The 25,322-nt window shown below is 40.5% G+C and overlaps 1 protein-coding gene across 2 annotated transcripts in view; it reads right to left on the bottom strand.

The window, feature by feature from the left end:
* The window catches only part of arid3a (AT-rich interactive domain 3A), a 61,176-nt gene that overhangs the window by 31,745 nt on the left and 4,109 nt on the right, over positions 1–25,322 (bottom strand). The window contains exon 1 of one of the 2 annotated variants that reach the window (XM_031822534.1): positions 17,963–18,052. The exons of the other annotated variant lie outside the window; for it this stretch is intronic. The gene's annotated coding sequence lies outside the window, so the exon portion shown is untranslated. Of the gene's footprint in view, positions 1–17,962; positions 18,053–25,322 lie in introns of those variants that run through there. 2 annotated transcript variants of the gene reach the window in all.

Raw genomic sequence — 25,322 nt, 5'->3', positions numbered from 1 at the left:
ACTGTGAGAGACAGAATCTAAAACAAAAATCCAGAAAATCACATTGTATGATTTTTAAGTAATGAATTTTATTACATAAGTATTTGATAGATTAGAAAAGCAGAACTTCATATTTGGTACAGAAACCTTTGTTTGCAATTACAGAGATCATACGTTTCCTGTAGTTCTTGACCAGGTTTGCACACACTGCTGCAGGGATTTTTGCCCACTCCTCCATACAGACCTTCTCCAGGGCAAAACGGACTTTCAGCTCCCTCCAAAGATTTTCTATTGGGTTCAGGTCTGGAGACTGGCTAGGCCACCCCAGGACCTTGAGATGCTTCTTACAGAGCCACTCCTTAGTTGCCCTGGCTGTTTGTTTCGGGTCGTTGTCATGCTGGAAGACCCAGCCACGACCCATCTTCAATGCTCTTACTGAGGGAAGGAGGTTATTGGCCAAGATCTCGCGATACATGGCCCCATCCATCCTCCCCTCAATACGGTGCAGTCGTCCTGTCCCCTTTGCAGAAAAGCATCCCCAAAGAATGATGTTTCCACCTCCATGCTTCACGGTTGGGATGGTGTTCTTGGGGTTGTACTCATCCTTCTTCTTCCTCCAAACATGGCGAGTGGAGTTTAGACCAAAAAGCTCTATTTTTGTCTCATCAGACCACATGACCTTCTCCCATCCCTCCTCTGGATCATCCAGATGGTCATTGGCAAACTTCAGATGGGCCTGGACATGCCCTGGCTTGAGCAGGGGGACCGTGTGTGCGCTGCAGGATTTTAATCCATGACGGCGTAGTGTGTTACTAATGGTTTTCTTTGAGAATGTGGTCCCAGCTCTCTTCGGGTCATTGACCAGGTCCTGCCGTGTAGTTCTGGGCTGATCCCTCACCTTCCTCATGATCATTGATGCCCCACGAGGTGAGATCTTGCATGGAGCCCCAGACCGAGGGTGATTGACCGTCATCTTGAACTTCTTCCATTTTCGAATAATTGCACCAACAGTTGTTGCCTTCTCACCAAGCTGCTTGCCTATTGTCCTGTAGCCCATCCCAGCCTTGTGCAGGTCTACAATTTTATCCCTGATGTCCTTACACAGCTATCTGGTCTTGGCCATTGTGGAGAGGTTGGAGTCTGTTTGATTGAGTGTGTGGACAGGTGTATTTTATACAGGTGACGAGTTCAAACAGGTGCAGTTAATACAGGTAATGAGTGGAGAACAGGAGAGCTTCTAAAAATAAAAACTAACAGGTCTGTGAGAGCCTGAATTGTTACTGGTTGGTAGGTGATCAAATACTTATGTCATGCAATAAAATACAAACAAATTACTTAAAAATCATACAATGTTATTTTCTGGATTATTTTTTTTAGATTCTGTCTCTCACAGTTGAAGTGTACCTATGATAAAAATTACAGACCTCTACATGCTTTGTAAGTAGGAAAACCTGCAAAATCGGCAGTGTATCAAATACTTGTTCTCCCCACTGTATCTACTACGGACCACTTCTTGACATCATTTCCATTTTTTGCTCAGAATACAGTTGGACATTTGGGAGGCCTTTTTCAGACTGTACTGAACAAAAATATAAATGCAACATATAACAATTTCAATTTTTTTACTGAGTTACAGTTCATATTAGAAATCAGTCAATTGAAATAAATTCATTAGGCCCTAATCTATGGATTTCATATGACTGGGCAGGGGTGCAGCCATGGGTGGGGGAGCCACCCACTGGGGAGCCAGACCCAGCCAATCAGAATGAGTTTTCCAAAAGAAAAGGCTTTATTACAGACAGAAATACTCAGCACCACCCCGCAGGTGAAGAAGCCTGATGTGGAGATCCTGGGCTGGTGTGGTTACACGTGGTCTGCGGCTGTGGGGCAGGTTAGACATACTTCTCTAAAACAATGTTTAAGGCAGCTTATGGTAGAGAAATTAACATTAAATTCTCTGGCAACAGGTCTGGTGGACATTCCTGCAGTCAGCATGCCAATTGTACGCTCCCTCAAAACTTGAGACATCTGTGGCAATGTGTTGTGTGACAAAACGGCATTTTTTAAAGTGGCCTTTTATTGTACCCAGCACAAGGTGTACCTGCGTAATGATCATACTGTTTAATCAGCTTCTTGATATGCCACACCTGCCAGGTGGATGGATTAGTTTGGCAAAAAATAACCTGCCCAACTAAGCAAATAAGAAATGCTCACTAACAGGGATGTAAACAAATTTGTGCACAAAATTTGAGAGAAATAAGCTTTTTGTGCATATGGAACATTTCTGGGATTTTTTTATTTCAGCTCATGAAACATGAGACCAACACTTTACATGTTGCATTTATATTTTTGTTCAGTTTAGATAACCACCGTAATAGCCCTCTTATAGAAAGCTGGCCAATGGCGTTGGCCTTGACTACATGGTATTCTGTCACATTCATCAACTTCTTACCTACATTTTAGTCATTTAGCAGATGCTCTTATCCAGATCAACTTCAGGAGCAATTAGGATTAAGTGCCTTGCTCAAGAGCACATCAACAGATTTTCACTTAGTCAGCTCAGGGATTCGAAACAGCAACCTTTCGGTTACTGGCTCAACACTCTTAACCGCTAGACTACCTGCCGCCTTGGAGAGAATAACACTGCCTTTATTGAGCCCGCTACATTAACAACAAAATCCTTCAGAGCGTGTCACACGTACTTTCCACCAACCACTTCCACAAACCATGCGAAAAGTCGCCCAAATCTTAAATCTGATCTGCAAAGGCAGCCATAAATTATTTTGGTCAAAATTCCGAAAAATCGTAATCCAATGATCTCCTTACTATACATTTAAAGGAATCTGGGGCGTTTTCAATCAAGCACCCAAATTCAGTCATTTTGAAAAATCGGACATAGGGAGTACCCTACTGACTATTTGCTTTAATATAGTCCTGATGGAATGAAACCTCAAACCAGTTTTTATTTAACCTTTTTTCTGCCCGGGCCAAACTGAGCAATCGGGGGAGAAGGGCCTTGGTCAGGAGATGACAAAGAACCCGATGGTCACTCTCGGAGAGGTCAAGAGTTCCTCTGTGAAGATGGGAGAACCTTCCAGAAGGACAACCATCCCTGCAACACTCCACCAATCAGGCCTTTATGGTAGAGTGGCCAGACGGAAGCCACTCCTCAGTAAAAGGCACATGACAGCTCGCTTGGAGTTTGCCAAAAGGCACCTAAAGAATCTCAGACCATGAGAAACCAGATTCTCTGATCTGCTGAAACCAAGATTGAACTCCTTGGCCTGAATGCCAAGCGCCACATCTGGAGGAAACCTGGCACCATCCCTACAGTGAAGCATGGTGGTGGCAGCATCATGCTGTGGGGATGTTTTTCAGCGCCAGGGACTGGAAGACAAGTCAAGATCGAGGGAAAGATGAACGGAGCAAAGTACAGAGAGATCCTTGATGAAAACCTGCTCCAGAGCGCTCATAACCTCAGACGAAGGTTCACCTTCCAACAGGACAATGACCCTAAGCACACAGCCAAGACAACGCAGGGGTGGCTTGGGGACAAGTCTCTGAATGTCCTTGAGTGGCCCAGCCAGAGCCAGGACATGAACCTGATCGAACATCTCTGGAGAGACCTGAAAATAGCTGTGCAGTGACGCTCCCCATCCAACCTGACAGAGCTTGAGAGGATCTGCAGAGAAGAATGAGAGAAACTCCCCAAATATAGGTGTGCCAAGCTTGTAGCGTCATACCCAAGAAGACTCATGGCTGTAATCAATGCCTAAGTACTGAGTAAAGGGTCTGAATACTTATGTAAATGTGATATTTATTTATTTTATAAATTTGCTCAAATTTAAAAAAAATTGTAATAATTTGCTTAGTCATTATGGGGTATTGTGTGTAGATTGGGGGGGGGGGACCAATACATTTTAGAATAAGGCTGTAACGTAACAAAATGTTGAAAAAGTCAAGGGTCTGAATACTTTCCGAAAGCACTGTATATTTACTATAATTTGTTCATGTGTTTCACCTAACCTCATGACCAAAAACACACATTGCTCAAAACATCATAACCCTCCGAAGTCTTCAGTGATGTTATGTGGACTGTGTCAGTGTGCATTCCATGGGAAGTGCACCCCTATTGATAAAACTAACACAAATGTATGGTTGTATTGGACATGTGAGGCATGCACTTCTATGTTTCCTTTTCACTCTCTGGATGATTTCGACTGTGTATCTCTCTCAGTTGGGCAGGATATCAACCCTGATAACATGGTCTTTAACCCATTAGATATTAATGAAGCCAACAATAGATATAATGATTGATTCAAACTTCTTGAAATTTACCAGAAGTAAGTCTATCACTTGCGATTAATATAATGTTAAGAAATTTAACAACCTTTATAGCAGTTTATCTAATTCCAAGAAATGCTTATTTCCTACCTTTCACTTTAACTTTTGCAGTTTTTCTAAAAATCTCCATTGTTGCCCTTTCAGAAACATGGTTGACTGAAGAGACAACCATGCTTTATGACATGTCTCCTTATAATGCTGTTCACCAGTGTAGAACATCAAGAGTGGGAGGATGAGTGTCCATTTTTGTTCATAAACATTTTAAATTATTTGTAAGAGAGGACCTCACACATCTGAAAACAAAGTATAAGAACAAATTTACTCACCTACTTTGGATATCCCCCAAAATATATTTGACTAACAAATTCCAAGAAACCTTAAATAATGTAAAGTACTTGGAAAATCCTCAATCAACAGTTGAATAAGAAAAATGTCAATTCTCAATTTATTTTTGGAAATAAGACCTATAGTGATCCTGATGTTATTTCATGTGAATTTAATAACTTTTTTGTGAATGTGAGTTCTTCTCTGTCAAAGAAAATTTGCAAAACTGATGGAAATGGGGCCTCCTGAGTGGCGCAGTGGTCTAAGGTATGCATTGCAATGCTAGCTGTGCCACTAGAGATTCTGGGTTAGAGTCCAGGCTCTGTCGCACAATTGGCACAATGTTGTCCGGGTTAGGGGAGGGTTTGGTCGGCAGGGATGACCTTGTCCCATCGCGCACTATCGACTCCTGTTGCGGGCCGGGCACAGTGCACGCTGACACGGTCGCCAGGTGTACGGTGTTTCCTCTGACACATTGCTGTGGCTGGCTTCCGGGTTAAGTGGACATTGTGTCAAGAAGTAGTGCAGCTTGGTTGGGTTGTGTTTCGGAGGACGCACAGCTCTTGACCTTCGCCACTCTCGAGTCCGTACGGGAGTAGCAGCGATGAAGCAAGACTAACTACCAATTGGATACCACAAAATTGGGGAGAAAAAGGGGTAAAAAAAATACAAAAATAAAATACTAATGGAAATCCCTTGGATTATATTAAGGGACATTTCCCTTCTCTGCTCAGTTTGACCCTCCTGATGTAATGGAGGTGATGGAGGTAATTGGTAACTTAAAGATATCAGCAGCAGGTCATGAGGAGAGTGGTGCCTCTATGGTGAAATCAGTGTCTTCCTTGATTACTGAGCCTCTAATCTATATCTTCACCAAATCTATGGTATTGTTCCTAAAGATTTGAAAATGTCCAAAGTTATCCCTATCTATAAAACTGGGTATCCAAGATCTTTTACGGCCAATATCTGTACTACCGTGTTTTTCTAAAATCCTAGAATTTTTTTAAATGTTGAAACATTTAAATCAACACTGCATTCTATATGAGCACCAATATGGGTTTCGTAAAAACTACTCCACAGGTATGGCTCTTTTGCAACTTCAGGATAAAATATTTACAGCCCTTAACAATGAATAAGCTCTGGGCATCTTTTTACATGTATCCAAAGCGTTTGAAACGGTTGATCATGAAATATGACTTTATAAATTGCATTATTACGTGTTTCATGATTATACATATAATTTATTATAGAGAACAATTTGTTTATGCAAACGGATGTGCATCTACCAAGGCCAAGATATCCAACGGCGTGACACAGGGTTTGATAATTGGACCTTTGTTATTCCTAATCTATCAATGACCTTGCTGCTGTGTCTTCTACCGTACTTCCCATTCTCTTTGCTGAGGATACCAATTTTATTTTATCACACAAGAATTTTGATTCACTAATTAATGAAGCCAACTCAGGCATGGCCACATTTTCTGAATGGTTCCAGATAAACAAATTATCTTTAAATGTAAACAAAAAAATCCAACTTTATTGTATTCGCTAGTAAGAAATATTGTAAATATATTGTGTTAAGTGTTTCCTCCAAATAGCTTAACTCTTACACACACATTTAAACAAAACAACCAAAAACAATTATTGTGATTACTGATCATACATTTATAATTAGTAGGTTTTATTATCTGTTTTAACAAACCTTTTGTATTTATGTATTGTATATTGGGCTTCCAACCACACCTTTAAAAAAAATGTATTTGTTTTTATCTGTATTTTTATCTGTATTGTTGTTTTCTTTGGCAAATAAATTAAACTTCTCCACATTTAATTTTCCCCATAGGGGATTTTAGAAACATTTAGGGGCGTCAGGTAACCTAGTGGTTAGAGCGTTGGGTTACGGACTCCATCCTAGCTGGAGGGGTGCTCTCATCTTAACTACCAACATAGACAGGGCTCTAACTCCTCTAGCTCCACAATGAAATAGGGTGCAGGCCAGGCAGCAGGCTGTTAGCCAGCCTGCCAGCATAGTGGGGTCTGCCACTAGCACAGTCAGTGTAGTCAGCTCAGCTATTGAGACCGTGTCTGTGCCTCAACCTAGGTTGGGCAAAACTAAACATGGCGGTGTTCGCCTTAGCATTCTCACTAGGATAAAGACCTCCTCCATCCCTGTCATTATTGAAAGAGATCATGATACCTCACATCTCAAAATAGGGCTACTTAATGTTATATCCCTTACTTCAAAGGCAATTATAGTCAATGAACTAATCACTGATTATAATCTTGATGTGATTGGCCTGACTGAAACATGGCTTAAGCCTGATGAATTTACTGTGTTAAATGAGGCCTCACACCTCCTGGCTACACTAGTGACCATATCCACTGTGCATCCCGCAAAGGCGGAGGTGTTGCTAACATTTACGATAGCAAATTTCAATTTACAACAAAAAAAAAACTGACGTTTTCATCTTTTGAGCTTCTAGTAATGAAATCTATGCAGCCTACTCAATCACTTTTTATAGCTACTGTTTACAGGCCTCCTGGGCCATATACAGCATTCCTCATTGAGTTCCCTGAATTCCTATCGGACCTCATAGTCATAGCAGATAATATTCTAATCTTTGGTGACTTTAATATTCACATGGAAAAGTCCACAGACCCACTCCAAAAGGCTTTTGGAGCCATCATTGACTCAGTGGGTTTTGTCCAACATGTCTCTGGACCTACTCACTGTCACAGTCATACTCTGGACCTAGTTTTGTCCCATGGAATAAATGTTGTGGATCTTAATGTTTTTCCTCATAATCCTGGACTATCAGACCACCATTTTATTACGTTTGCAATTGCAACAAATAATCTGCTCAGACCCCAACCAAGGAACATCAAAAGTCGTGCTATAAATTCACAGACAACACAAAGATTCCTTGATGTCCTTCCACCTAACTGAGGAACTCAATTTAATAATGCGCAATACCCTAGATGCAGTTGCACGCCTAAAAACTAAAAACATTTATCATAAGAAACTAGCTCCCTGGTATACAGAAAAGAGCCGAGCTCTGAAGCAAGCTTCCAGAAAATTGGAACGGAAATGGCGCCACACCAAACGGGAAGTCTTCCGACTAGCTTGGAAAGACAGTACCGTGCAGTATCGAAGAGCCCTTACTGCTGCTCGATCATCCTATTTTTCCAACTTAATTGAGAAAAATAAGAACAATCCAAAATTCCCTTTTGATACTGTCGTAAAGCTAACAAAAAAGCAGAATTCCCCAAGAGAGGATGGCTTTCACTTCAGCAGTAATAAATTCATGAACTTCTTTGAGGAAAAGATCATGATTATTAGAAAGCAAATTACGGACTTCAAAGCTCAGTTGTCCTGAGTCTGCACAACTCTGCCAGGACCTAGGATCAAGAGAGACACTCAAGTGTTTTAGTGCTATATCTCTTGACACAATGATGAAAATAATCATGGCCTCTAAACCTTCAAGCTGCATACTGGACCCTATTCCAACTAAACTACTGAAAGAGATGCTTCTTGTGCTTGGCCCTCCTATGTTGAACGTAATAAATGGCTCTCTATCCACCGGATGTGTACCAAACTCACAAAAAGTGGCAGTAATAAAGCCTCTCTTGAAAAAAACAAACCTTGACCCAGAAAATATTAAAAAACTATCGGCCTATATCGAATCTTCCATTCCTCTCAAAAATTTTAGAAAAGGCTGTTGCGCAGCAACTCACTGCCTTCCTGAAGACAAACAATGTATACGAAATGCTTCAGTCTGGTTTTAGACCCCATCATAGCACTGAGACTGCACTTGTGAAGGTGGTAAATTACCTTTTAATGGCATCAGACCGAGGCTCTGCATCTGTCCTCGTGCTCCTAGACCTTAGTGCTGCTTTTGATACCATCGATCACCACATTCTTTTGGAGAGATTGGAAACCCAAATTGGTCTACACGGACAGGTTCTGGCCTGGTTTAGATCTTATCTGTCGGAACGATATCAGTTTGTCTCTGTGAATGGTTAGTCCTCTGACAAATCAACTGTAAATTTCGGTGTTCCTCAATGTTCCGTTTTAGGACCACTATTGTTTTCACTATATATTTTACCTCTTGGGGATGTCATTTGAAAACATAATGTTAACTTTCACTGCTATGCGGATGACACACAGCTGTACATTTCAACAAAACATGGTGAAGCCCCAAAATTGCCTTCGCTAGAAGCATGTGTTTCAGACATAAGGAAGTAGATGGCTGCAAACTTTCTACTTTTAAACTTGGACAAAACAGAGATGCTTGTTCTAGGTCCCAAGAAACAGAGAGATCTTCTGTTGAATCTGACAATTAATCTTAATGGTTGTACAGTCGTCTCAAATACAACTGTAAAGGACCTCAGCGTTACTCTGGACCCCGATCTCTCTTTTGAAGAACATATCAAGACTGTTTCAAGGACAGCTCTTTTCCATCTACGTAACATTGCAAAAATCTGAAACTTTCTGTCCAAAAAGGATGCAGAAAAATGTATCCGTGCTTGTCACTTCTAGGTTAGACTACTGCAATGCTCTACTTTCCGGCTACCCGGATAAAGCACTAAATAAACTTCAGTTAGTGCTAAATACGGCTGCTAGAATCCTGACTAGAACCAAAAAATGTGATCATATTGATCCAGTGCTAGCCTCCCTACACTGGCTTCCTGTTACTGCTAACCTACAAAGCATTTACATGGGCTTGCTCCTACCTATCTCTCTGATTTGGTCCTGCCGTACATACCTACACGTACGCTACGGTCACAAGACGCAGGCCTCCTAGTTGTCCCTAGAATTTCTAAGCAAACAGCTGGAGGCAGGGCTTTCTCCTATAGAGCTCAATTTTTATGGAATGGTCTGCCTACCCATGTGAGAGACGCAGACTCTGTCTCAACCTTTAAGTCTTTATTGAAGACTCATCTCTTCAGTAGGTCCTATGATTGAGTGTAGTCTGGCCCAGGAGTGTGAAGGTGAACGGAAAGGCACTGGAGCAACGAACCACCCTTACTGTGGGGCAGAACGACAGATTTGTACCTTGTCAGCTTGGGGATTTGAACATGAAACCTTCTGGTTACTAGTCCAACGCTCTAACCACTAGGCTACCCTGCCGCCCCTATACTCTGCCTTGTCTCAGGATGGTAAGTTGGTGTTTGAAGATATCCCTCTAGTGGTGTGGGGGCTGTGTTTTAACAAAGTGGGTGGGCTTATATCCTGCCTGTTTGGCCCTGTCCGGGGGTATCATCGGATGGGGCCACAGTGTCTCCTGACCCTGATCTGTTCACTGGACGTGCTACCTGCTGTTTTCAACTCTCTAGAGTCAGCAGGACCGGTAGAGATACTCTCAATGATCAGCTATGAATAGCCAACTGACCTGTTGCACCCTCGACAACTACTGTGATTATTATTATTTGACCATGCTGGTCATTTATGAACATTTGAACATCTTGGCCATGTTCTGTTATAATCTCCACCTGGCACAGCCAGAAGAGTACTGGCCACCCCTCATAGCCCGGTTCCTCTCTAGGTTTCTTCCTAGGTTTTGGCCTTTCTATGGAGTTATTCCTAGCCACCGTGCTTCTACACCTGCATTGCTTGCTGTTTGGAGTTTTAGGCTGGGTTTCTGTATAGCACTTTGAGATATCAGCTGATCTAAGAAGGGCTACATAAATACATTTGATTTTATTGGTGGACAAATGACATGGCTCTTCCCACAGTAAGGGTTTCCACTAGTTACCACAGCCACAGTTAACTTTGGCTATATTGTACAAATTCATAATTTATTTTTTTGCTTTTTAGTCTTTATTTAAGATTAGTCATAAGGTTAGCAGTGTGGTTAAGGTTAGGTTTAAAATCAGATTAAGAAGATAAATGGTAAAGATAGGCGGGGTTTATTACTTTGTGGCTGTGGTAACTAGTGACAACCCACAGTAAGATCCTGACCAAGGCTCCATTCCACCTACAGTATGTCACTATCAGCAAGCCGGGATTCCCCCATGTCTCAGACTAAAAGAGTGATGTAGTGATTTTCTTATTTTTTTGGCAGGAGAAACAGAAAATGCTTCCATGCCAGGAAGACACTTAGGAATTTGGGTTTTGGCAAAGCAACAGATGAAAACGAGCAAACTCACAACACTTCCCCCTTAAAATGTCAAGGAAACTAGAGGAGTGAAGTTTACAGGAAGGCAGGTGGGAACCAGACACACACAATAGTAATAGAAGATGACATACGATATTAAACGTATTGAAGACAACAGGAGCCCGCATGTCCATTTATAGTAGCAAATCTGAGCAACAAGATTATGACAGTATGATCACTACAAATAAAGCTCACAGTTCAAGCCTAGAGTATTTGACAGAATCTTATTTTAAAACAAATACTTATTTCATTGGCCTTGTGGTTACCGTTACTTCTTGACATAACTCTGAGCAGGCTTATTCAAATTGGTTACTTCGGGGTGGTTAGATTATTAGGCCAGTAACCGAAAGGTTGTTGGATCGAATCCCCTGAGCTGACAAGATAAATATCTGTTGTTCTGCCCCTGAACAAGGCAGTTAACCCACTGTTCCCTGGTAGGCCGTCATTGTAAATAATAATTTGTTCTTAACTGTTAAATAACAAAATACTTATCTGCTATGAATGTTTTGCAAATATCATGGGATGTAATTCAGCAAAGTTAAGTGGATTTAGATAGGACTGTCAACATTTGTGATATGAGAAACCAATTACACTTTTGTGCAGCAAAACCCCAGCTTCAATCTTCAACATACGGTACTTCTTCTTCTTTAGCAGCACGCTACTCGGCCTACACCGTTTAAGCTAGAAACGCCGTTCAAACATTATAATGTACGGAATGGTCTCACTCGAGTTGCTTGTAGACAACCTTTAATATATTTTATACTTTTTACATTATTCGTTTTTTTTTTGTCCTCCATCTGCTTGTTATGGCATTTCCTCAAAATTCTAAAGCTCCCTTTTGTGACATCATCACTTCCAACTGACATTCTCTGTAAATGCAATAATACAACTTTTGACACAAATCAGCTACTTTGACCACTTTGCAACAACTTAGAAAAAAGTTTGAGCGTTTACATCATCGTCTACTTCTCTGCTACTCAAATCTGCCGTTTGAACCCAAAAAATATGTATATATTTGTTTCATTAAATGTTTATTCAAGAGCACATAATGAACATGTACCATAAATACACAATATATCTTTGCTGTTTTTTACCAAAAATCTTTCAAGAGTCTAAATAAGAATACAATTTGTATAAAGCCACAGAAAAATAACAGAAAAAAATGACAGAATAAGACCAGTACGATATGTACTGACCAGACACCTTCATACCTATGCTGCCTATGTTGCAAGATTGATGTAATTCTCTCCAAGTCAGCAAGTTCCCCGTATAGACCTAACCACATATCTTTTGAGGGTGCATTATTATTTTTCCAGCATTTTGTTACACATTTATTTCCTTTCTGCTACTGAAAGATAATCTATCAATTTAAATGGAGAGGATTTGAGTATATCCACAGGAACAATACCAAGAAGGAGATGACATGGGTCTAGTTGAATAATAATAACTGTGATGTCCTGAATAACATGGAGAATTTCAGACCAAAAATACTTGGACCAAAAATGATAGTCTGATAAAAGTTACAGCTGTTTGAGTAACCACATCAACATTTTCTGTAACTTTTTTGCAAACAACTGCTGTTTTGACCACTACCCCAACAATTTAGACAAAAAGTTAGAGGGTATGAAATCTTCCTCTACTTCTCTGCTATTCATATCTGTTTACGGAACCAAAACATTCACTACAGATCTTACGGTACAGCTGTTTTAGTAACTGCATTACTAAAACACATTTTCTGCCAACTTTTTTCAAACAACCACCATTTTGACGACTAACCTAACAAGTCAGATAAAAACAATCAGATGTATGAAATCTTGCCCTACTTCTCTGCTTGTCAATCTGAAAAACGGATTAGGAGTAGTGTCTACCAATCTGTAGATAGAACCCATCAACTACTACTCTCTTTCTAGCTGCAGTAAATCATGTCAGAAGCTAGCAGATTAATTATTTACCAACAACAGCTGCAAATTCCAATAAACCTGTAATCGAACCCACAAATGCTGATGCGCCAGATACAAAACTAGTCTAAAGAAGGCCAGTTTTATTGCTTCTTAAATCAGAACAACAGTTTTCAGCTGAGCTAACATACTTGAAAAAGGGTTTTCTAATGATCAATTAGCCTTTTAAAAGGATAAACTTGGATTAGCTAACACAACCTGGCATTGGAACACAGGAGTGATGGTTGCTGACAATGGGCCTAAGTACGCCTATGTAGATATTCCCTTAAAAATCTGCAGTTTCCAGCTACAATAGTCATTTACAACATTAACCATGTCCACACTGTATTTCTGATCAATTTGATGTTATTTTAATGGACAAAAAAAAAGGTTCTTTCAAAAACTAGGAAATTTGTAGGTGACCCCAAACTTTTGAAGAGTAGTATACATCACGTTTTGAAGTTCACTTTCCTTGCTTTGTCTAACAACACTATAATGAATCTAGCAAATTAGTTTTGTGGGTCAGAGTGCAGTATTTAGTTCACATTAAAGCACAAATTTACTGTATGTTAGCATGTTTCCTCACACTTGCTTGAGCCAGAAGAGAGCAGTGTTGTCAAGGCTACTGTTGCCTAGCAATGCTTGACTGCTGGAATGAATGTCTTTCATAGCTATTCAAATTCTCATGATTTGTCAATCTGTTTCAGACCAAACAAGCTAGTGTTAAGATTAAGAATACTTTCCCAGTCTGGACGACCTGGAACGATAAAGAGAACATTTCTAATGCTTACTAGCTTCATCCTCCTTTTCCAGGATCATGCTCCGTGCTCTAATAACTCAACTGGCTAGTTCAAGTTATCTTTATTGTTCCAATTGGGAAATTTGTTCTGCAGTCAGGGTAAAAAACAACAACAAACATTAAAAACAGTGACGACCATACAACTGATATACACATAACATGAAACAGAGAGACGGATAAAAAGGAGCAATCATTGTGCAAAAGTGCAGCAATAGACATTTCATTTCGTGTGCAGATTCAGAAAGTTCATGGTCTGTGGGATAAAATAGTTATTGTATCTGTTGCTATTGAGTTTGGGAAATCTAAAACGATGACCTCAGGGGAGATGCTCAAAATGGTCAAGGAGGGGGTGATCAGGACAGTCTAGGATACTGTTAACTCTCCTCATCACCTGCGTTCTGAATGTCACTGAGTGCTGTGCCTGTTGCACACCGATGATCTTGCTGGCCACCTTAACCACCCTGTCCAAACAATTTTTGTTGCAAACATTAAGATTGCAAAACCACGCCACCATCGAGAACATCAATACGGATTCAATAAAACTCCTGTAAAACAGTTTGCTTGTCTCTAAAGAGAAGAATGGGCTGTACCCCTCAATTGGATAAAGCGGATTAGGAATAGCTCCAACCAATAAAAAGTTACAGCTGTTTGTCGGAGTTTAGAGTGAAAGTTGCTAGCTGACGTCTCTGTGTCATCATTGAGCAGCCTAAACGGAGCCGTTGCTATGGATACATTGTAGGATTGTAGGATTTTTTATGAATTTATTTGCAAATTATGGTGGAAAATAAGGATTTGGTCAATAACAAAAGTTTCTCAATACTTTGTTATATACCCTTTGTTGGCAATGACAGAGGTCAAACGTTTTCTGTAAGTCTTCACAAGGTTCACACACACTGTTGCTGGTATTTTGGCCCACTCCTCCATGCAGATCTCCTCTAGATCTCCTCTAGAGCAGTGATGTTTTGGGGCTGTTGCTGGGCAACACGGACTTTTAACTCCCTCCAAAGATTTTCTATGGGGTTGAGATCTGGAGACTGGCTAGGCCACTCCAGGACCTTGAAATTCTTCTTACGAAGCCACTCCTTCGTTGCCCGGGCGGTATGTTTGGGATCATTGCCATGCTGAAAGACCCAGCCACGTTTCATCTTCAATGCCCTTGCTGATGGAAGGAGGTTTTCACTCAAAATCTCACGATACATGGCCCCATTCATTCTTTCCTTTACACGGATCAGTCGTCCTGGTCCCTTTGCAGAAAAACCCCAAAGCATGATGTTTCCACCCGCAAGCTTCACAGTAGGTATGGTGTTCTTTGGATGCAACTCAGCATTCTTTGTCCTCCAAACACGACGAGTTGAGTTTTTACCAAAATGTTATATTTTGGTTTCATCTGACCATATGACATTCTCCCAATCTTCTTCTGGATCATCCAAATGCTCTCTAGCAAACTTCAGATGGGCCTGGACATGTACTGGCTTAAGCAGGGGGACACGTCTGGCACTGCAGGATTTGAGTCCCTGGCGGCGTAGTGTGTTACTGATGGTAGGCTTTGTTACTTTGGTCCCAGCTCTCTGCAGGTCATTCACTAGGTCCCACTGTGTGGTTCTGGGATTTTTGCTCACCGTTCTTCTGATCATTTTGACCCCACGGGGTGAGATCTTGCATGGAGCCCCAGATCGAGCGAGATTATCAGTGGTCTTGTATGTCTTCCATTTCCTAATAATTGCTCCCACAGTTGATTTCTTTAAACCAAGCTGCTTACCTATTGCAGATTCAGTCTTCCCAGCCTGGTGCAGGTCTGTTTCTGGTGTCCTTTGACAGCTCTTTGGTCTTGGCCATAGTGGAGATTGGAGTGTGACTGTTTGAGGTTGTGGACAGGTGTCTTTTATACTGATAACAAGTTCAAACAGGTGCCATTAATACAGGTAACGAGTGGAGGACAGAGGAGCCTCTTAAAGAAGAAGTTACAGGTCTGTGAGAGCCAGAAATCTTGCTTGTTTGTAGGTGACCAAATACTTATTTTCCACCATAATTTGCAAATAAATTCATAAAAAATCCTACAATGTGATTTTCTGGATTTTCTTCCCTCATTTTGTCTGTCATAGTTGAAGTGTACCTATGATGAAAATTACAGGCCTCTCTCATCTTTTTAAGTGGGAGAACTTGCACAATTGGTGGCTGACTGACTACTTTTTTGCCCCACTGCATGTCCAGCATAAGAAACAACGCCTTTTTTGCAACTTTTTCTAATCATAATTGCACACCACATGTAGCCTTGCCCATATGCCTATATGTTTTAATAAGGTTTGTATCACAACTAAAGTGGCCAAATAACTTCTTAAAATTAAGCACATTAATCCGCTTTACAAGGGGTGTAGATCCTAACTGACATACATAAGCAGCGTGTGAATTTCAAGTTTGGGGAACTTTTATAATAAACACCTTTATAATAAAAGCATTACATGCATAATTGCATTTGCGGTCACTTTTGATAATGGTGTTTTCCGCTAATGGAACATTTGTGCTTATAGCCTACTAACATGTGTGCATTGCTGCACTTATAATGTGAAGAAATAGCCTAATAGTTTATCAACATTTTAACCTAAACGTTCTGAACTGTTGCATCAGCCACATTGCACAAAAAGTTTTTTTTTTATGCTAGTGGTTTTATTCACTTGGGATCTATCGCATCCCACAACTGTCACAGACTATGTTTGGAATATTTATTTCTAGGACAGAATAGGTCAACTTTTGTACTAGGGGATAGTAGATTGACATAGGCTAGTGGCTTTGCTGTTCGTTAGGCCTACTCATCTTGTTGGCTGACGAAAAGTCAAATGTGGACAGTTCTTCCAATATCTTCAACATACACCTCGAATTTGGATAATGACACGTGCAGTTGCGTCCCCGATGTGTCTGTCTTCACTTGTAGCCTGCGAGAAAGACCCGATCACGTGACAGAGAGCCATGTGAGTGAGAGTAGCTTCGGAATGCGCAGCACTCAGGGCCGCAAAAGGCATGGATTTTTTTTAGGGTGCATTACGACCAGACGGGATGCCGCCGTGAAATTCAAGGCATATTAAGTGCTTGTCAAATTATGAATGAGAGACTATTGAAGTGTGTACAGCCTGCGCAAAAAAAACAAAGCAGAGCTTATGCCTTTCAAGCAACTTTTTTCAAATCATCATTAGAGTCTCATCATTCAGCCTTACAATGTATTCAAAATCAAAACATATAGCCCAACGTTTGTAGAACAACTAAAGTTACACGCTGACTAAACCGGACACGCGCGTGCGCCATCGCGCGCATGTTGATTTTGTACCCCAAAACCAGACACGATTAGGACACGCAGGTTGAAATATCAAAACAAACTCTGAACCAATTATATTAATTTGGAGACAGGTCGAAAATAATTAAACAATTATGGCAATTTAACTAGCTAGCTTGCTGTTGCTAGCTAATTTGTCCTGGGATATAGACATTGAGTTGTTATTTTACCTGAAATGCACAAGGTCCTCTACTCCGACAATTAATCCACAGACGAGAAAGGAATTCGGTTTACCGTTTTGTCATCTCTCCTCCTTCCTCAGGCTTCTTTTTTACTCCTTTGGACTTTATATGGCGGTTGGCAACCAACTTTACTGTGCATTACTACAAAGGACTGGAGTGTGGATGTCAGTTCACCTTTCAATCACCCATGTGGGTATATGCTCCTAAAGACCAACGAGGAGATGGGAGAGGCCGGACTTGCAGAGTGTTGAGCGTCACAAATAGAACCTATTTCTATTTTAGCGCCTGGCCACGCAGATGCTAAAGAGGCGCCCATTGTGGTCTGCATTTTAAATTAGGAACTTGAAATTAAGTATATACACAAGTACCTATTTCTTTGTTAATCGCTCAACACAGAATAGATTCGTTCAATTGTATTCTTTATACTATAAAATAATGCCACTGAATTATAAGCAAATCTTGTTTGCTTAATGAACTAGTGTATCCCACAGCCATTTGGCATAGCCACATCAGGACCTAACATAAGGACAACTCAGAGTATGCTATTCTTTTCTTCTGAAATAGACTACATTTTCTTCATATCTGTCACGTTCTGACCTTTATTTCCTTTGTTTTGTATTTATTTAGTATGGTCAGGGCGTGAGTTGGGTGGGCAGTCTGTTTGTTTTTCTATAATTTGGGTATTTCTATGTTTCGGCCTAGTATGGTTCTCAATCAGAGGCAGGTGTCATTAGTTGTCTCTGATTGAGAATCATACTTAGGTAGCCTGGGTTTCACTGTGTGTTTGTGGGTGATTGTTCCGGTCTCTGTGTTTTGCACCAGATAGGGCTGTTTAGGGTTTCACACGTTTCTTGTTTTTTGTAATCAGTTGTTCATGTGTACGTTTACATATTAAAAGAACCATGGACACTTACCACGCCGCATATTGGTCCTCTGATCCTTTTCGCCTCTCCTCTTCGGAAGAAGAGGAAATCCTTGACAATATCATGCTTCTTTAGACCCGTCTAAAATAAATAATGGATTTATTGTGAAGGTGTAGGCTAATTACATGGATTTATTAGACATGGATTTATGTGTGGAAGCCAGGAGATGCTTAATTAACGGTCAATTACCGTGAGACCGAAAGTTATTTGCTTGATAATCACCGGCTGATGAAATTTCGTGAGCACAACCACAAAACTTCTGAACACAACCACACAACTGCTTACCACATCTAGTGACCACAACCACACAACAACTGACCACAACACAACCACAGAACTTCTGACTACACAACTACTGACCACAACCACACAACTGCTGACCACATTGAGTGAACACAACCACACATCTACTAACCACAACCACATAACTTTTGACCACACAACTTCTGAACACATCGAGTGGCCACAACAACAGCTTATGACCAAAACCACAACTTCTGACCACATCGAGTGACCACAACAACTTATGACCATAACCACAAAACTACTGACCACAACTATTGATCACTAAATACCACAAATATTGACCACAACTACTGACCCCTACTGAACAAGAAACAGACACCAAACCAACTTTCACATGTTCAGGCTATCCTAACTTAAAATTCTGATTTAAAAAAAATCAACTATAACTATATTATTTTGCATACATTTCAATAAAATAACCCACCAACAGTAACTCTTGAACCATTCAAGCTAGATACAGCGAACCAACTTTATGTTCAGGCTATTCTAACTTTTGATCGACCTTCTTTTTCAACTATAACCAGTCACCAGAAATACTACTGCAGACACTACCACTACGATAAAGTTTTACTTAGATACTTTATTTAAAGCAAAAAAGTTCCAAAGTAAAATGTTTTAAACTTCTACCACTACCACAAAAATACTTTAAAGAACTTTAGCAAGCCCCACAACTTCACTTTTAAAGTTAATCTATTTATTATTATAATTTTTGGGTGGGTGTTTATAATTTGTCCTATTTCACACAAGTAGAACTGTAATTTCACTGTAGAGATAGAGGTAGATAGCCTAGCACTTAAGAGCAGTGGGCCAGTAACCGAAAGGTTGCGGATTCAAATCCCCAAGCTGACTAGGTAAAAAAATCTGTCCATGTGCCCTTGAGCAAGGTACTTAACCCTAATTCCTGTAAATTGCCCTGGATAAGAATGACTAAAATGTAAATGTGAGATTGGACAGTAACAATATTTTTACGCATGTCATTTCTAGAGTTGGCACAACAGCTAAAACTGATATAAACTCAACCACATTGAGATATTTACGTGTCTATAAAAACACAACGAGCTTCAATGCCATACAACACTCCTTCCGTGGCTGCTCTTAAACGCTAGTAAAACCAAATGCATGCTTTTCAATCGTTGCTGCCCGCAACCGTCCGCCCGACTAGCATCACCACCCTGGACGTTCCGACCTAGAATATGTGGACAACTATAAATACCTAGGTGTTTGGCTAGACTGTAAACTCTCCTTCCAGACTCATATTAAACATCTCCAATCCAAAATCAAATCTAGAATCAGCTTTCTATTTCGCAACAAAGCCTCCTTCACTCACGCAGCCAAACTTACCCTAGTAAAACTGACTATCCTACCGATCCTCGACTTCCGCGAGGTCATCTACAAAATAGCTTCCAACACTCTACTCAGCAAACTGGATGCAGTCTATCACAGTGCCATCCGTTTTGTTACCAAATCACCTTCTACAACCCACCACTGCGATCTGTATGCTCTAGTCGGCTGGCCCTCGCTACATACTCGTCGCCAGACCCACTGGCTCCAGGTCATCTATAAGTCTATGCTCGGTATAGCTCCACCTTATCTCAGTTCACTGATCACGATAACAACACCCACCCGTAGTATACATTCCAGCAGGTATATCTCACTGATCATACCCAAAGCCAACACCTCATTTGGCCGCCTTTCCTTCCAGTTCTCTGCTGCCAGTGACTGAAACGAATTGCAAAAATCGCTGAAGTTGGAGACTTATTTCCCTCACCAACTTTAAACATAAACTATCTGAGCAGCTAACCGATCGCTGCAGCTGTACATAGTCCATCTGTAAATAGCCCACCCAATCTACCTACCTCATCCCCATACTGTTTTTATTTTATTTACTTTGCTGCTCTTTTGCACACCAGTATCTCTACTTGCACATCCTCATCTGCTCATTTATCACTCCAGTATTAATCTGCTAAATTGTAATTATTCGCTCCTATGGCCTATTTATTGCCTACCCCCTCATGCCTTTTGCACACACTGTATATAGACTTTATTCTTTCTACTGGGTCATTGACTTGTTTATTGTGTTATTGGCTTGTTTATTGTTTACTCCATGTGTAACTCTGTGTTGTTGTCTGTGTCACACTGCTTTGCTTTATCTTGGCCAGGTCGCAGTTGCAAATGATTAATTGTTCTCAACTAGCCTACCTGGTTAAATAAAGGTGAGAAAAAAACAACAACAAAAACATTTAGACAGCAAACATAAGACCCTGATTTTTTCCTATATCTTGCCTGTGTTTTCATAAACAAGTAAGCTGTTAGGTGAGTGTACTTTCACTGTGCCTGGAAAGAGACCGTCGAAGAGAACTATTGGATGAATCATAGCTTAAAGACATAGATCAGTTGCCAGTTTAAACTGATTTTAGATACTGTTATGTAATGACAAGGATGAAGACGTTCTCGCTGTTCTACAAATTGCCCTTGTTTTATTACTTTTTCATAAAATGTCTGCAGATTGATGCTGGGAATGTTGTCAGCACAAATATATAATATATATAATTCCAGAATTTGTGTCATGTGTTTAAAAACTTATTTTGGCTGCAATCCCGTTAACGGGATAATTTTCATCAACAACCGCTCATTTGCAAAGCGCCACATTCAAATAATATTTATATTCATGAAATCACAAGTGCAATATAGCAAAACACAGCTTAGCCTTTTGTTAATCCACCTGTCGTGTCAGATTTTGAAAATATGCTTTACAGCGTAAGCAAACCAAGCGTTTGTGTAAGTTTATCGATTGCTCGTCAAAACATTATGAACATCTAGCATCAAAGTAGCTTGGTCACGAAAATCAGAAAAGCAATCAAATTAATCGTTTACCTTTGATGATCGTCGGATGTTTTCACTCACGAGACTCCCAGTTACACAATAAATGTTCCTTTTGTTCCATAAAGATTATTTTTAGATCCAAAATACCTCAGTTTGTTTGGCGCGTTATGTTCAGAAATCTACAGGAAAGAGCGGTCACGACAACGCAGACGAAAATTCCAAATAGTATCCGTAATGTCCACAGAAACATGTCAAACGTTTTTTTATAATCAACCCTCAGGTTGTTTTTAAAATATATAATCGATAATATATCAACCGCAACTGTCTTTTTTAGTAGGAGAGGGAAAGGCAATGGCTGCCCAAACTCTGTTGCGCATACAAAACGCTGCTGGCACCCAGCCATACAATGACGCGATGTTATCTTTCTCGCTCATTTTTCGAAATAAAAGCCTGAAACTATGTCTAAAGACTGTTGACACCTTGAGGAAGCGATAGGAAAAGGATTCTGGTTGATATCCCTTTAAAGGGAGCAAAGGCAGGCTATGGAACATGGAGTTTTCAAAATAGAGGCCACTTCCTGATTAGATTTTCCTCAGGGTTTCGCCTGCAATATCAGTTCTATTATACTCACAGACAATATTTTGACAGTTTTGGAAACTTTAGAGTGTTTCTATCCAAAACAAATAATAATATGCATATATTAGCAACTGAGACTGAGGAGCAGGCCGTTTACTTTGGGCAACTTATTCATCCAAGCTACTCAATACTGCCCACCAGCCATTAGAAGATTTAAGTGGAAATACGGAATAATTCTGTTATAACACCAAATTTACAGTTGAAGTCGGATGTTTACATAAACTAGTTTTAATGACTCCAACCTAAGTGTTTCAACCACTCCACAAATTTCTTGTTAACAAACTATAGTTTTGGCAAGTCGGTTAGGACATCTAAGTACTTTTTCCAACAACTGTTTACAGACAGATTATTTCACTGTATCACAATTCCAGTGGGTCAGAAGTTTACATACACTAAGTTGACTGTGCCTTTAAACAGCTTGAAAAATTCCAGAAAATTATGTAATGGCTTTAGAAGCTTCTGACATCATTTGAGTCAATTGGAGGTGTACCTGTGGATGCATTTCAAGGCCTACCTTCAAACTCACTGCCTCTTTGCTTACCTATTGCAGATTCAGTCTTCCCAGCCTGGGGCAGGTCTACAATTTTGTTTCTGGTGTCCTTTGACAGCTCTTTGGTCTTGGCCATAGTGCAAATAAATTCATTAAAAATCCCACAATGTGATTTTCTGGATTTTTTTTCTCATTTTGTCTGTCATAGTTGAAGTGTACCTATGATGAAAAATACAGGCCTCTCTCATCTTTTTAAGTGGGAGAACTTGCACAATTGGTGGCTGACTAAATACTTTTTTGCCCCACTGTCGCTGCTATGAAAGTGAACTGTTTTTACGCCTGATTAGAGGTGTAAGTCATTCTGCCGATTCTGTTGAAAAACGTTTCTGTTGGACTAATGATCACACCCTTGATCAGCTAGATGCAGGCAAGAGTGTGCAAGGCGGTATTGAATGTGTCTCTCTCTGTCCATGTGTCACTGTCTGTCACCTACATTTCTTCTCTCGACCTGTGTGCACCTATGTTGGAAATGTTTATTCGTAGACTAGGTTGTAGAAACCTCATGAAGGGAAATTCTAGTATCATCATGTATTAACCTAAACCTATTTATGTTACATTGAACTGGGTGAATAGAATATCAATGTCAGTCATTTAATATGCTGTAATAGAAATAAGGCCATGCTCATGAAAAAAACAAAATCGTTTTCCCTCATCTTAAACGGCTCTGACCGCCACTGATTTATAGCCTACTGTAACTCAGCATCCCATACACATCCCTTTTCCAATGGAGGGCCATTTTCCTTATTTGCCTGCAATGAGGCCTCTTTAAGAAAAGGGGGATTTGCTCAGTGATTGGACCTCTGTGGATTATAAACGTATGGTAGGAGATCAAGTTCAGGCCTTAAAACCCCGATGTCTTTGCATAATGAATGCAGTCTAATGAATAACATGCCTTGTTAAGGCAGAGTTTACGTTACTGCTGGCCACTGTTGTTGTATACAGGAAATTATGTTTGGAATGTGCTCAGAGTCCAAGCTGGGCTCACCAAGGGAGTGCTTTTGTAGTATAACTGAAATTGTGAGTAGGAAACAAGCAGGTACTGATGGTTTTACATGTGCCATTTATTATAAACTCAGCAAAAAAAGAAACATCCTCACTGTCAACTGCGTTTATTTTCAGCAAACTTAACATGTGTAAATATTTGTATGACCATAAAAAGATTCAACAACTGAGACATAAACTGAACAAATTCCACATACATATGACTAACAGAAATTGAATAATGTGTCCCTGAACAAAGAAGGGGTCAAAATCAAAAGTAACAGTCAGTAGATGGTGTGGCCACCAGCTGCATTAAGTACTGCAGTGCATCTCCTCCTCATGGACTGCACCAGATTTGCCAATTCTTGCTGTGAGATGTTACCCCACTTTTCCACCAAGGCACCTGCAAGTTCCCGGACATTTCTGTGGGGAATGGCCCTAGCCCTCACCCTCCGATCCAACAGGTCCCAGATGTGCTCAATGGGATTGAGATCCAGGCTCTTCGCTGGCCATGGCAGAACACTGACATTCCTGTCTTGCAGGAAATCACGCACAGAACAAGCAGTATGGCTGGTGGCATTGTCAATCTGTAGAGTCATGTCTGGATGAGCCTGCAGGAAGGGTACCACATGAGGGAGGAGGATGTCTTCCCTGTAACACACAGCGTTGAGATTGCCTGCAATGACAACAAGCTCAGTCCGATGATGCACCGCCCCAGACCAGGCGGACCCTCCACCTCCAAATCGATCCCGCTCCAGAGTACAGTCCTCTGTATGGACATTGCAATTTATTGCCCTGGCCACATCTGCAGTCCTCGTGCCTCCTTGCAGCATGCCTAAGGCACGTTCACGCAGATGAGCAGGGACCCTGGGCATCTTTATTTTGCAGTTTTTCAGAGTCCATTGAAAGGAGTCCATTTTCATAACTGTGACCTTAATTACTTGTAAGCTGTTAGTATCTTAACGACCGTTCCACAGGTGCATGTTCATTAATTGTTTATGGTTCATTGAACAAGCGTGGGAAACAGTGTTAAAATCCTTTACAATGAGGATCTGTGAAGTTATTTGGATTTTTAAAATTATTTTTGAAAGACAGGGTACTGAAAAGGGACGTTTGTACATAGTGTAGTTTAGAGATAATGGCTTTTTCTAGAAAGCCGAGGAGTTAGCTGATCTTTCCATTGTGGAAAATATTCCTGGCTCATCCCTTTATTTCTGCACATTGTGTCTTGAATGCTCAATATACAGTTTAAGTCGGAAGTTTACATGCACCTTAGCCAAATACATTTCAACTCAGTTTTTCACAATTCCTGACATTTAATCCTAGTAAAAATTCCCTGTCTTAGGTCAGTTAGGATCACCACTTTATTTTAAGAATGTGAAATGTCAGAGTAATAGTGGAGAAAATGAATTTATTTCAGCTTGTATTTCACATTCCCAGTGGGTCAGAAGTTTACATACACTCAATTAGTATTTGGTAGCATTGCCTTTAAATTGTTTAACTTGGGTCAAACATTTCGGGTAGCCTTCCACAAGCTTCCCACAATAAGTTGGGTGAATTTTGGCCCATTCCTCCTGACAGAGCTGGTGTAACTGAGTCATGTTTGCAGGCCTCCTTGCTCGCACACGCTTTTTCAGTTCTGCCGACAAATTTTCTATAGGATTGAGGTCAGGGCCTTGTGATGGCCACTCCAATACCTTGACTTTGTTGTCCTTAAGTCATTTTGCCACAACTTTGGAAGTATGCTTGGGGTCATTGTCCATTTGGAAGACTCATTTGTGACCAAGCTTTAATTTCCTGACTGATGTCTTGAGATGTAGCTTCAATATATCCACATAATTTCTGTTCCTCATGATGCCATCTATTTTGTGAAGTGCACCAGTCCCTCCCGCAGCAAAGCACCCCCACAACATGCTGCTGCCACCCCTGTGCTTCACGGTTGGCAAGGTGTTCTTCGCTTGCAAGCCTCCCCTTTTTTCCTCCAAACATAACGATGTTCATTATGGCCAAACAGTTCTATTTTTGTTTCATCAGACCAGAGAACATTTCTCCAAA

This window comes from Oncorhynchus kisutch, linkage group LG4, assembly GCF_002021735.2.
Source record: "Oncorhynchus kisutch isolate 150728-3 linkage group LG4, Okis_V2, whole genome shotgun sequence".
In the NCBI taxonomy this organism is placed as follows: Eukaryota; Metazoa; Chordata; class Actinopteri; order Salmoniformes; family Salmonidae; genus Oncorhynchus; species Oncorhynchus kisutch.
The sequence above is the reverse complement of the archived record's forward strand: the minus strand, read 5'-3'. Positions and strand labels throughout refer to the sequence as shown.